This window comes from Sciurus vulgaris (assembly GCF_902686455.1).
Source record: "Sciurus vulgaris genome assembly, chromosome: 14".
Lineage (NCBI taxonomy): Eukaryota > Metazoa > Chordata > Mammalia > Rodentia > Sciuridae > Sciurus > Sciurus vulgaris.
The window spans coordinates 34262040-34277252 of record NC_136475.1 but is presented as its reverse complement, the minus strand read 5'-3'; the positions used below and the strand labels follow the sequence as shown (position 1 = coordinate 34277252).

The 15213-nt window shown below is 33.9% G+C and overlaps 1 pseudogene across 1 annotated transcript; it reads right to left on the bottom strand.

Annotated features, from left to right (window-relative positions):
* Positions 1 to 210: 210 nt before the first annotated feature.
* On the bottom strand, positions 211 to 2577 carry LOC306643629 (BUB3-interacting and GLEBS motif-containing protein ZNF207-like; annotated as a pseudogene). The gene is made up of 2 exons: positions 2002 to 2577; positions 211 to 985 (listed from the first exon to the last, which is right to left on the bottom strand). The product of its transcript is annotated as a BUB3-interacting and GLEBS motif-containing protein ZNF207-like (transcript).
* Between the last annotated feature and the right edge of the window lie 12636 nt (positions 2578 to 15213).

The following is a 15213-nucleotide window of genomic DNA, read 5'->3' as shown; positions in this document are numbered from 1 at the left end:
TCAGAGAAAATACACCCACTCATTTTGTGGGGTCTCATTCCCATTAGAGGTCAAGGAGGGCCACCTTGGTAAGAGGGTACCATGGGCTGTCCATGCCCATATGGTGGCATAGCACCAGGAAGGTAACAGCATGCCTCAATGATGACCACCATATTGGCCATGAGGTGGCATTGGGGGTCTCATTCCTTGCTGCTGTGGGATATTTGACTGTGGTCACATCATACCTCCAATTAGATCAACTGGTGGATTACCGCTCAGGGCCTGTCCTGGTTGAGGAAGATTATGCTGATATTTAGGTAACTGTGCCCTCCTCTCTGCCAGTGATATATCCTCATCTGGATGGACCAATTTACTGGCACTGGTGGTTTTAAGTGTAGTAGGCTTACTTGTTATTGAAGCTGCTGGTTTTGCTGCAGTACTATTTGTTGTACTAGTGGTTGAAGCTGTAGACTGTGTATAAGGAGGGAATGTAGGCTTTTGGGAGTTCTGTGGTTGTTACAGGGGTACTATTTAAGGGCTTGAAATCTGTACCAACAGGTTCTTTCAGAGCTGCCTGAGCTTGTGCTGTGCTAGGAAAGAGAGCTTTAGAAGATGCAGACAGATTTTCTGAATTGGATGAGGCTGTACTTGAGCTTTTCACAGATGTCCCCATCTGTCTGGTACTAGGGTAAAGAGGCTTAGTAACTGGAGGCTGTGGAGCAGGTGCTGTTGCTATGGGTGCAGGTGGTTTATTAAGAATACCTGGTGCTGACACAGACTGTGCTGGAGACATTGTAGGAACTGCAGGATGCCCCAGGCAGCGGGGCATACCTCCTGGTATACCAGGCATAAGAAGTAGCATTCCTGGTCCAGGTGGCATCCTTCCACCCACTGGCATCATTATGTTTTCACAACAAAATGACTGGGTGTATTTTCTCTGATGATGCAATTCAGGTGGCATGCCTTGCATTAGAGGAGGAACACCTGGCATTAGTTGTGGAGGTGGGTGACAGAGAATGGGAGAGCAGTGACTGAGATTGGGGGTCTCTGATGACCTCATGACTGGTGTGCCTGGTGCCTGGGAAAGTTTCTGTGCACAGGTATAGGATGCCCACGTCTTACATTTACTGCTTCTTCTGTAGGGAACCAGGGGCAAGTTTCAGTAATAAAGTTTATAAATTGTAAGAACTGTGCTCTCCTAATAGAACTATCCCTTTTCTTAAGCATACCTTTAAGGATAGAAACATAAGGATCCCTTTCTTTGGATCCTGTATTTCCCATTGTTTTACACCTAACTCTGAATTGTCCCTCTGACCTCCTTACTTTGATTTTGTTAATTCATTGATGAATCTCAGAGGAGCATCCCCTCATCTAGTCATACAAGTTCCCCTGTATCTGGATCCCTGTGGACCACCAACTGGTGCATCCAGCATGGTCAAACTCAGGGCTCTGGCAAGGGGTGGTGGGGGATTAGAAGAATAAATACTCACACATGCAGATTTTGAAGTTAAAGCTGGGCTCAGGTGGAGTGCTGCTCTCTGATGGAGAAGCAGATCTAAAGAGTTACATAGCAATCTTTATTATATATGTCTCATTATCAGGTTTAAGACTATGCAAGCGTAATTCTTTGTACTCAGGGAAGTTACAGAACTAGAAACACCTATGCAGCTTTTCCATAGGTGCAATGTGCAATGTTAGGAGCTGACTAGTGTTCAAGGAGGTCTATTGTTTAAAGTTACTATTAAGTGGTCAAGCTCAGGAGTAGCAGAGCTGGTGAAACATTGTAGTTGTCTAGCATGAGAATTCCTCTATCCCTGAGAGCTATGTGCCTGAGATCAAGGTTGAAGCTAAGACTCTTATGCACAGAGCCTCCTCAGGCAGGGCATTACCATAGCAACTAGGCATCCTATACTCTTGCACAGAACTTTCCCACGCACCAGGCACCAGGCACGCCACAGCCATGAGGTCATCAGAGACCCCTAATCTCAGTCACTGTCTACCATTCTTTGTCACATTCTTCACAATCAGTGGAGATATGCCTGAAAGCATTCCTGGTGCTCCTAGAACTGGTGGCAGTTCTGGCTGGGTCGTCAGGGGACTATAACTTTGCTGAGGTTGAAATGAAGTTGTGGGTACAGAGTCATCATCATATTTCTCAGAATCATCGTGTTGCTGCTGCTTCTTCTTTTTTTTTTTTTTTGACTCTCCCGAAGCTGTCAAGAAGGCACCATCTTTCATCTGTGTCTTTTTCTGGAATACCTTCCATAACATATATTTCCAATTCTATGTTCTTCCAGGTATTGCATTCAGTACAGCATCTATTGTCCTTTATGCACCTGCATGCAAAAAATAGCTAAACCAGGTCCTGTATACAATTTCTTATGACATATATGGCATTTAAAATGCCTTGCCTTTTGGTGCCAGGTAAGGATCTTCTCATCATCAAAACCTCTATTACAATACCAGCACAGTGACTTCAGCTACTGCTGCTTCTTGTTACCCATAGCTGTGTCCTACTGGCAAATTAAAGAGAGGAGAAAAGAAGCAGGAAAAACAAAGAAATAAATCACTCACTTTTCTAACCCAACGGCCACCACTGCATCCCACTGGAAACAGAGATGAAATGCCTATAAACATTTTTATCTTTGAATTCTTTGTTTTCTTTTCTCTTCTTTATAATTTCTTTTACTTTAAAGTTTAAAGAACTTATAGAAAATAAAATAGAATATTAATTCTCATGCAAAGATAAGAAAGTTAAGGGTTGCTTTTTTTCTCAAACCAATTTTCATGTTTTACTGTACCTATGTTTCAATACTGATATGGATAATAATGCAAATTTGCAATTACAAATAAGTTATATAGAAAAATTCAATTTCAAAAATTATTTTTATCATCATTTGCTTCGATTTTTTTTTTTTTTTTTGGTACTGGGAATTGAACCCAGGGACACTTATGCACTGAGCCACATCCCAACGCTGTTTTGTATTTTATTGAGATACAGGGTCTCACTGAGTTGCTTAGGGCCTTCCAAAGTTGCTGAGGCTCTCTTTGAACTTATGCTCTTCCTGCCTCAGCCTCCTGAGCCGCTGGAATTACAGGCATGTGCTACCCTGACAGGCTTTAAAATATTTTCAAGAGATTGAGCCTTATTTGGCTATCTGAACATTTAAATACTCAGTGTTGTAGCTTTCATAATTTAATATCCTTTTATTATTTTCTTGTAATTTTATTTTAATTTATCTATTGTTTTTAAAATATTTTTTTCAATGGAGGTATATAATTGCTATAACTTTGAATTCTTGGATCTTCTAAACATTGCTTTGAACTTATGTGTAAACTTTTTTGGTGGTGAAATTATAAAATTAGGATATATTTCTCTCAAAGAATTATAGACATTTTCCCAAATTTTTTCCCCACTTTTCAATAGAATGAAACATTATGTAGTTTCTCCCCATATGAGATATCCCTATTTGTATTTTTCTTACCTACTTTACATGCAAATTTTTGGTAGTTATACGTTCATATGTGTACATATGTAGGCATTTTACATTAAAAGAATTTAAGCATTATGAATTCTTTTAATCATTTTAATGTGTCCTGTTCTCTGTCCAGAATAAATCAGAGTATCTGACAGCTTATCACATCTTTTTGATAGCTGTCCAATTTCTAAATCAGATTGTACCCATGCTTTAGTTACTATACTGTGGTGGAAAATTTTTAAAATTTTGACATTTAGAATTAAATAGAATAGAGTGGGTAAGTGAATTTGAATATTGAAGCAGTTTGTGTTTTGTTTTTTAAATGCCTCCTTATATATGTGGTGGTCTCTTACACAACTACCATCTTGTTAATTACAGAGCAATAATGCTTGAGCTTTTATGTTTTTATATGTAAAAGCATCTGAAAATATAGGGAAGTCTAACACCTTATTTACATTTTTAACTAAAGTTTTGTATTATCATTGCAAACATTTAGATATAACTATTTGTAATATAGCTAGAAATAAGATATTTTTTAAAATGTAAAATAAATGTTTTCTTTCATTGAACTTGTAGTAGCTGAAGGTAATTTGAACTATGTGTGAGGGTGTTTTATTTGCCATAGAGAGATTTGACACTAATAAGGATGAAGCTCAGTCCATGTGACAATTACTAACAATTTTATTTAAATCTAGAATGGGAAATTAATAACTCAAATACCTGGATATATTAAAAGTACAGTAGTGTGACTATAGTATACCCACTTATTCCTGTAAAGGTCAAATAAAAAAAAATATGTATTTATTTGACTGTTTTAGTTCCTTTGTTAAAAGAAAAAGCAAAATCCTTCTTGATATGCTTTAATAACTTGACCATTTCCAGTTTCTTTGATAAATCACTTCAGAAGTCCAAAGTTTTTCTTGTTTAAACTTTTACTTTTCATTTTAAGTACATTAAGTGATTGAAATTCAGTTTTAAAATCCCTTGCTTTTATTTTCAGTTCCTCTGTCAATCTTTCAACAATTCACTTGACCTTTCTTTTCAATTGGTAATAGTGGTGGAAATGACGACTTTCTCCTACAATAATGATCATAAGAGAACAAATAATTTTTATAATGACAGCATGCACTTAGTGAAGAAATGTTCTATAAAAGAGATTTATTATCATTATTATATAATTTTCTTGTGTGTAAGGCAGTGTAATCATGAGATCTCACTTATTTCTGTTGCTTTCTGAAGACGTCTGAATGACCTTAAATGTGTTTCTTAAACCTCCTATTTGTCAGACCGATGAAATCAATGTATGTTTCATGCTTTAACTTTTTTATTTTTTGAGAGAGTTGTATGATTTCAGGATGACTCTTTTCTCCTGTCTTCATTTCCTTAATTTTTCCTGGTACTTGATGAGACTCCATTTTTCACTCAGAAGTGAAGAGTCTGTGACTAATTTTTAAACTGTTTTTCTATTTTTGCTGCTTTCACTCCTTTTGAAATCTTTGTTTAATATATCTGTTCTCTTGAATTTTCTTAAAACACTTACTTTTAAATTTTTTTCCTTTGTTTTTGTAAGGACTCTAGATTTAAGTCAATTTTCTGAAGTAACTACTCTGTTGGAGATGGAATACACTGAATTAAAAACTAGCAGTTAGGTCTTTTTCTTCTTTTAAGGTGAATTAATATGTTGATTTTAAATTTAAAGGCATATTTGTTTCATTATTTCAACAAAGAATGTAGTATTTTACATCTTCTTATGGCCTTGCAATCGGTTGCATTGCTATTCCTTAATCAAACAGATGGCCTTTTAAAATATTTTTTAATTTGTTCTAATTAGTTATAAGTGACAGCAGAATGAATTTGGACACATTGTACACAAATGGAGCACAACTTCTCATTCTTCTGTCTGTACATGATTCAGAATCACACCAGTTGTGCAGTCATACATGTCTATAGGGTAATAATGTCCACCTCATTCCACCATCCTTCACACCCTCACACCCTCCCTCTCCTCACTCCCCTTTGCCTACTCCAAAGTTCCTCCATTCTTCCCTGGTCCTCCCTCCATATTATGGATCAACATCCACTTATTAGAGAAAATATTCAGCCTTTGGATTTTGGTGATTGACTTATTTCAGTTAGCATGATATTCTCCAGCTCCATCAATATACTGGAAAATGCCATAATTTCATTCTTCTTTAAGGCTGAGTAATATTCCATTGTGTATATATGCCACATTTTATCCATTCATCTGTTGAAGTGTATCTGGGTTGGTTACATAGTTTAGCTATTGTGAATTGAGCTGCTATAAACACTGATGTGGCTGCATTACTGTAGTATGCTGATTTTAAGTCCTTTGGGTATAAACTAAGTAGTGGGATAGTTGGATCCAATGGTGGTTCCATTCCAAGTTTTCTGAGGAATCTCTACACTGCTTTCCATAGTGGTTGCACCAATTTACGGTCCCACCAGCCATGAGTGCACTTTCCCCCAACATCTTGGCTAATACTTATTGCTGCTTGTAGTCTTGATAATTACCATTCTGACTGGAATGAGATGAAGTCTTAGTTTTGATTTGCATTTTTCTAATTGCTGGAGATGTTGAACCTTTTTTTCATATATTTGTCAATCGATTGTATATATTCTTTTGTGAAATGTCTCTTCAGTTCCTTACCCCATTTATTGATAGCATTATTTGTTTTTTTAGTCTTACATTTTTTGAGGTTTTATGTATCCTGGAGATTAGTGCATTATCTAAGGTATGGGTGGTAAAGATTTTCTTCCATTCCATAGGTTCTTTTTTCACATTATTGATTGTTTCCTTTGTTGAGAAAAGACATTTTAGTTTGAATCTATCCCATTTATTGATTCCTGATTTTACTTCTTGTGCTTTAGGAATCTTATTAAAGAGGTCAGGTCCTAAACCAACATGATGAAGATTTGGGTTTACTTTTTTTTCTAGTAGTCTCAGGGTCTCTGTTCTAGTGCCTAAGTCTTTGATCTGTTTTGAGTTGAGTTTTGTGCAGGGTGAGAGATAGGGGTTTAATTTCATTTTGCTACATATGGATTTCCAGTTTTCCTAGCACCATTTGTTGTATAGGCTATCTTTTCTCCATTGCATATATTTGGCACCTTTGTCTAGTATGAGATAACCATATTTATGTGGGTTTGTCTCTGTGTCTTCTGTTCTATGTCATTGGTCTACATGTCTATTTTGGTTCCAATATCATGCTGTTTTAGTTACTGTAGCTCTATACTATAGTTTAAGGTCTGGTATTGTGATAACTCCTGCTTCACTCTTCTTGCTAAGGATTGCTTTGGCTTCTGTGGATCTCTTATTTTTCCAAATGAATTTAGCATTTAGGTTTTTATCTAGAGAAGTTTTAATTCCAATTTTTTTCCTTCCCAAAATTATTGAAAAAATATATCAAGGCCCAAGTATGTACTTTAATTAAGTACTTGCAATGATATTTTTTTCTGATTATAACTATTATGGATAGGCCATGTACTCTGATTTGATTATTACACAACCTATACACGTGTTCAAACATCACATTGTACCAAATAGTAATTACAAGTATTAAGTATCAGAATGTTTTTGAAGACTTTTAACTTTTAGTGCTATTTCCTTCTTATGAGCTACTAGTTCATTAAATACTTTTCTGTTTTGAGTATTTGTAGATAAACACTTTTAGTGATTGGCAAATAGTACAGATTTGGAGTAGAATGTGGGAATCACAATCTAAATATTTGCTAAATATCTGATTCATATAGACCTTAGTTCTAAATAACTTTTTAAATCAATTACTAGTTCATTTCCTTCTTTTTTTTCTTCCTTTCACCCTTTTTGATTTGTAAGTTTGGCTTTAGAATGTTCTGGTAATTTGTTGACCTGGGCACATTAGCACATGCCTGTAATCCTAGCTGCTGAAGATGCTGAGGTTGGAGGATTTGTGAGTACAGGGCCAGTCTCACCAATTGAACAAGAATTCATCTCAGGAAAAAAAAAAAAAATGAAAGAAAGAAAAAAATTGCTGGTAAAATCTTTGAATCAAAAAAAGGATGAATAGATTAATATAATTTTATTTTCATGACCATTTCCAGTCTCTTTGATAAATCACTTTGGAACAGAAATTCAAAATGTTTCATGTTTACACTTGTAGTTTTTATTTTAAGTAATTAAATGACTGAAATTTAGTTCTAAAATTCCCTTTTATTTTCTTTGTAAAAAACTTGTGTGAGATTAACCAGAGGTATCATCACCAATATTCCCACTAAAATGATATTGTTATTAAAAACAATGTTTGAATTCTTCATACTTTTATGATAACGAACTTAGTATTTTACTATGAAAGATGACAAATCCAATAAGGAACACTTAACTCTTTAGCCACACTCCATGAATTTGCTTATTTCAAAATATTAGCAAACTAGTGCAAGAATGAAAAAAAAATCATTTAAAATATTATATTTCATGGATAGAAAAAATAATAGGATCAGGTAAATTAAATCTAGCTCTATTAAAATACACTAAGTCTTTCTAATGATAAGAACATTAAATAGAAAATATTCCATTTTGAAAATACTTTCAGAGTCATTATAAGTGATGAGAAAAAATTTATATATTATATACAATTTTCCATGTTATTAACTTGATTATATTATAGTAAATTAATAGTATAGGATTAAATTATAATTAAAAATGCAAATCAAGTGCAAATATAAATTGAAGTCAAAATTGGTTATAAAGAATTTTAAATCCAGCTTTTACTTATCTTTATGATTTCAAATTATTTCAGGATAATACTGAATTATATAGGTATGTGAGCACATATTTTTACTACTATGTACATATTAAGACTCACAAAATGATACTCCAAAGTGAAAGTTTCAGAAGCAAAATTACTCTCTGACCTTCTGTCCTCTAGCTCCTTCTTTCCCAGGACAAGACAGAAACTGGAATTTTTCCACATAGCAGTCAGAGCTTCTTTTCCTCACAATAGCCATAAAACATAAAAATATTATTGTAACTTTCCCCCTGCGTTGTTGATTAAAAGTTGACCATAAAGGAATTAAAGCCTTTCTTCAGCAGAGTCCTGGCCCCTATACCCAAAGGGAATAAAGGTGACAACAGGGTGGACCCCAAAAATCTGAACAGGCAGGCTTTGTTGGGTTTCCCCTCTCAATTACTGTGAGATCATACTTTTTTGTCCAATCGCATTTTTATCTGACTGCCTATAGTTTATTGAACCTAAGCATAAATATGAAAATTTTACCCTCTTGTTAATTGGTCTTTTGCTGCAGGGGTATCAGCCATGGCCTTTTATAAATGGACAGAAAGGGATCACCCCATTTCTACTCTTACATCTAAATCTCAGGAATTCAAACAACTTCCAACTTATTTCTTATTTTTTATTGATAATTTTGTTTCTAAAATTATTTGTAGGCAAAATATTTGTACTGGTAAATGGATGAAGGGAATATGTGTCCTTTAGTGATCCCAGTGAGAATGAATTTGTTTCACTGAATAATTGCAATTGAAGTATTTAATTACAAGACACTATTCCAAATTGGCGGTGACATTTGTAGTGATTCAGCCATTTGTGGATATCTATGTGAGGTTGGTTCCTAAACGTAGCAGTGTCAAAATCTGTAAATGTTCCAGTTCGTTATATAGAGTAGTGTTGTATTATATGAGTGGAATATGGGTGGAATGAATAATGGAATGGAGATCTTTTTAAAATATTTTTATAACCAGTGTGAATGCCCATGTTGAGAAGAAGAAAAAAAAAAAAAAAAAACAAGCAAGAGATTGCATAATCCTCATTTTAAATGGTGTTGAAATTATTACTCTTGGACAAAAAGAGGAAAGGTTCCTTTATTTTAAAAGTAGATGGGTATGTAAAAGTAAACAGAGTGGAAGATGTATTCAAAAGAATACATAGTTCATTATAAAGAAATTCTATACTGGTTTCTCAGTACATTTTTCATTGGCCGTAGACCAATAATAAGAACATCTATCAAAACTTTCTGCCTATGAAAAATATTTCTAAATGTTTATTATTGCATCAGACTCTTTCTTAACCAAATTTTATTGAGCAAAAGCCAGATAAAAATATCAGGAGACTATGTCAGGTTTCTGGAACAAGACATATTAAAATTTGCAACTGTAAATTTAAAGGCCTTAATATTAAAAATGAGGTCTCTCAGGATCATCACTTCAGCTTCTGATTTTGCAGGAAATTAGATACTTCAAATGTTAAGTATTATATATCTTCAAGATTTCCATGCTCCCTGAGTTTTCTTTGAACTATGTAAGTTAATTCTTCAAGTAAGCACAAATAAGTATTTGCTATCAATGCTTTCAGTTGAAATATTAACACCTGAAAACTTCTGGTTTCATGCATTTTCCTTTGGCATTATATAAATGGAAGCTTTGAGGTATTACCTATACAAACAAGGATTTGAGCTAGAACCAAAAATTTTAAAAAAGGAATTGTTAGATTTAAGAAAAATATTTTTAATGTAATGTTAAATATAAGCAGGGAGGCTAAAAGGATAATAAAACATTAGCAGGAAGCAAGTACTATCTAAAGGGTAAAGATATAAAATATAAGTGAAGGAAACTAAAAGTAGTCAGTAAAAGTAAAGGGTAAAAACATGAGATAAGTGGCTAAAATTTAAAATAAATGATGCATATCTAGAAATAAAATTCATAAAAAGTCATGTAAAATATTAAACTGTTCTGTATTCTTTAGATTAAAAGCTTAAGATAAATAGGTAGAATATATGGGAAATTAAGAGTAAGTGTTAAACATTAAGAAAATATGAAACACTGAAGATTAGCAAAAAAAAAGAACAAATAATTTTCTTGTTTTTTTCTAAAACCAGTATTTTTTTTTGTTATTATTTTTTGAAATTCATACATCTTTGGGAGTACATTATGGTAATTCAGTACCTGTATGCATTGTATATTAATCAAATTAGTATAAGTATGTATACATCTCTTCAGCTACTAATCATGAAAATGAAAAAATTTCATTTTTTCTAGTCATTTTGAAATGTATCCATAGGTTATTTTGCCTAATCATTACCCTACTTCACTAAAGAAGAACCAGGAGTGATTTCTCCCCTCTAAATGTGTTTTTGGTGCCCATATTGACTTTTTGCTCTCCCCCCTATCCTTTCTAGTTTCTAGTGACTACTATACCATTCCATTATTCTGCAATGCTGACTTCTTGGTTTTCACAACTGAATGAGAACATGTGGTAATTTTCTTGTGTGATTTTCTTTTTTGTGTCATTTCTATGTTGCTGAAGATGAGAGAATTTCATTCTTTTTATGACTGAATTGTACTGCACTGTGTAAATATATCACATTTTTTCCATTAATCCAGTGAATGGTATTTGGGTTGATTCTACATTTTGGCAATGATGAATCGTTCCACAATAAACACTGGAGGGCAAGGATAAGTATCTTTATTTTTAAATGATGATTTCATCTTTTTTTAATATGTAGCTAGTAATGGAATTGATAGTTTGCTAGTTTTACTTGCAGATTTTTGAGGAATCTTCATAGTGTTTTCCATAATGACTTTACTAATTTACATTTCTACCAACACTGTATGAAAGTTCTCTTTTCTCCATATCATTGCCAGCATTTGTTATTTCTTGTATTTATTGATAGCCATTCTAATTAGGGTGAGATAATATCTCATTGTTTGTGATCAGCATAATGAAATCTATTAAATGAGGTCCAGGGAATTATAGACTGACCTTCCAAGAACAGCAGTGTCTCCAAACAATTTAGAAAGCATCCTATGAAATTAAGAATCATTTTATCTCATAGAGCATCTTGGAAGACAAGTTATAATACCAATGAAAACTTTTTCTTTTAAATTATGACTTTCTGACTCTTTTACCCATTTCAACCAGATTAGGTGTCAGATGTTGTGTTGCTATATGGGAAGAAGGTGGGCAAAAGGGCAAAAGAAGTAAAATGAAACTCCTGCTCCAGATACTGTCAACCATTTCTGGAAAGCCAAAGATGTGTGACCCTGAGCAAGCTATTCACTCTTTGCTTCAGACCATCCCCCGTCTCCACCCTGGATTAACTAATGCCTCCTCAAAGTGTATTTCTAATCACCTCAAGCACCCTATGAACAGTCCTTCCAGCCTCTGTTTTATCATTCAGACTCTGTTTAACTCTGACTGTTCTTAACAAATCATCTGATTCAGTCTCCAACCTTGTATGACCCCTGGCATATACAACTAATCATACAAGATCAAAATACTCTATAACATCCTTAGCCCCAAATGTGAAAGTTCACTTTCCCCTTGCTACACTCCTTTTCAATGACTGTCTCAAGAAAATATTCCTTTTTCTCCTTAACTCCAAATATGACTGCATCTTGAAGTGGTGCAGTTGCCATACTGTTCCACATGGTCTCTTCCTACCCTTTCCTAAAAATCATCATCTTTGAAGCAGTTCTTGGCAAGGTCATTGTCTTTTATTAATGGGTGATTGTTATTTCCTCATCATTATCTTTCTTTCCGTTACTATTTTTATCATCCTTTTGCATCCTCAACTCTGACTCTAAATTTCTTCAAATTGCTCGCCTGAAATGATATGTTCTCTCCTGGAGTCATGCATACCTTTGATCACCCCTACAATATCACTATGTATTTTCTGACCACTAGCTTCTCTCTTCCCCTAGTACCTCCATTTCATTTACATGACATCCCCATCACAGCTTAAAATCCACTAATCTGCCATTTTCACAGTCCATTGTCGTCATTTATTTCAGTATTTCTCTCTTTATCTTGTTCTTCCCCCACAAAATATTGTACTTATTTTTTCCTAAATTCTACTTATTTTTTCCTAAATTCATCTTCAGCCTTTTCTCCTCTCACAAAAAATATTGCCTTTTAACTTAGTACAGTGGCATATACCTATAATCCAAGCTGCTTAAAAGGCTGAGGTAGCAGGATTGCAAGTTTGAGGCCAGCCTGAACAATTTAGACCCTATTTAAAAAAAAAAAAGATTGGTGATCAAGTTTAGCAGTAAAGTTGGCCCTGTGACCTTGTGTTCAATCCTCAGTACTGTGAAAATAATAATATTATAAAATAAAAAGGATTGTCTTCTGACTCCTATCCAAGGTGAATCCCTCCATATATTCATTAAATTCCATTCACTCTGTAACTAACAACTCTCTACAACATATTTTTCCTTTCTGTATTTTCTTTGTCATCATTATAATAATACCTGTAATAAGAATATTGATGATTTTAGAGAAGGAAAAAAAATCATTCGAGCCAGTTGACTTTTTATTTTATGTTCTCTCATGGTAAAATAACTTATATTAGTAAGCATTATTTTCTACCTTCACTTCTTTATTTCCCACCTTTTAAAAAGTCACATCGGTCTAGATTATTCTCCATTCTGTGTTTTGGTCCGTTTTTCAAGACCACCAATAAACTTGCCAGTTGTCAAATCTAATCTTTAGTTTTCATCTTAGTTCCCTCTGAGCAGCAGATAGAAGAACATCAACTGAGCCACAATTATGATTAGTCTATTTTAGGATATTTCGAGTTTACTTAAAAATTTGTATGTATGAATATTTATCTCTGTGTGAATATTTGTCTCTGTAAAATAGACTGTGTTAGAGATTAATTTTCATATTTCTTAAGGTATAATCCTTGATACTTTGGAGACTCAAATGGGGAGCAGATGATTAAGGCTTGTACATTTTGATGTGTCTCTGGCTCACCCAAGAATAGTTGTACAGTGGAAAACCATGACCGAGAATATATTTTAGATATTGTACAGCACTTAGGAATAGAAGAGGATACATGTAAAATAAGAAGCAAGAAAGGTGAAAGAGGGAGACAAAACTCCAGCAGCATGTAAGAGAGGTTCACTATTGAGAAACCAGTATTACACTGAGAGAATACTTGAAAATAATCCATTTTCACTATTATGGAGAAGTGAGTAAGTTTTTAAAAAATGTAGCAAATTCCTTTTTACTACATCATAGCCATTTCCAATAAAAATTTTGGTTACATTATCTGATAAAGTATGTTAATTTGATGCAAATTATGATTTTTACCTTCAGCCATTATTCAAAATGACCAGATATCATGTGTATTTACAAATGTACGTATGTATCACTATGTAAAAATTATTGAGTGTATTTAAAAATAACTTCTGCTTCTGCTTCTACCACCGAATTATTCCTAAATTGAAGAGAAAAGCAGATTCTAGAGCTTGTTTCTTATTATTTCTATAATGATAGGACTGTAATGGCAGTCTAATGATAGTAGTCCCAGTGACTCCATTCTAAGAAAGAAGTGAGAATTGCACATTTATTTTAGCAAATAAGCACGCAGTTAATTATAGCTCTTGGCTTCAGTCCGCCTTTCTCTTGCATCTTTGGAAGTTAGATTCACATAGTTCATTAAAATAGCAGTTTTTATAAGAGTTGCAGTGTTTCTTAAAAAAATAATGTAGGCATAAAAACTCATCTGAAGCTTAAGGAGAAAAGGAATCTCTTTCATTGTAAAGTTCCAATAACTATTTAGTGCCCAAACAAATGGATAACTGAACCTCAAAATATTATCTTTACTGATATTTATGTAGGTTCCAAATAATTCTGCTAACCACAATACAGTGTTTGCTTTCCATGTGGACCTTTATTGCTTGCACTAGTTATGACCTGCATTTGTGTGTGTTGCTGATCATAACCATATAATGTATTTTTCATTTTTAAATGTGATCACAGAATGAGTACTCTTTTTATCTAAGTATGGCTAAAGAAGTAGAGGTTACTTCAAAGAGCCTGTAATAACAGAAGACAAAGGAGGGTAAAAGATTCCCTGTAAGCTTAATATGAAGGAGTAGGAAATAAGCCGCCAAGGCTTTGTGATTGGCAACCTAAGGACTTTGATAGAATATCATAAGGAAAAAATAATTCCCAAAAGTAAAGGTAGGAAGTATTCTAAACAGAAGTGGTAGAGTAGTTGGATAATGGCTAAATGTGCCCTGCACATGCAAGTCTATACAAGAAACTAAATGGTTGTACATTTGCACTCCACCTTTGATAGCAAGAGCATTGGAAGCATTCTTTTAAAATGCCCTCCAGATGCTTGCTGTGGAGGTTTCTTCATTATTCTGAGGCACTCAGTGAGGTTGAATAATGTTCTTTCACATTGCCCCAAGACTAACTACAGATCTCATGAATGTAAAGTCTCATAGAAATTAGTTCTTGAAGGGTTTGTATTATATTTGTTCTATTCCACAATTAATATGGAATTGAGAAAAGGAAGAAGCCTAGTCAGTGTTGCCTACCTATTTATTGCAGCATTCAAATAAACGAGCCTCAGCTTTACTGACCTGGAATCAATAATATTCTACTGGACAAAACTTTTGTAAAACTGGAAAGAAATTAGAAGTCCTAGCAATTACTGCATTTTAAAAAAATGTGTATGAAAGAAACATGGAAATGCATATTTCATGTATGCTTTTGACTGATGTTGTTCTGTGTGAAAATCTGTGATTGTAGCCTAATATGTTCAGAACTTATTAAGTCCAATACTGGTTTGCATAGAAAAGCTACAAAAATACACACCACTAGTGATAACACAAGCTAAAAGTATGTTCATACAAAATAATGAAGTCACTTCCATTTAAATAATGAAAGACATTTCACAATCCCTTCCCAATTCAGTTAATTAATGTCACCTGAAACATCCACATTTCACA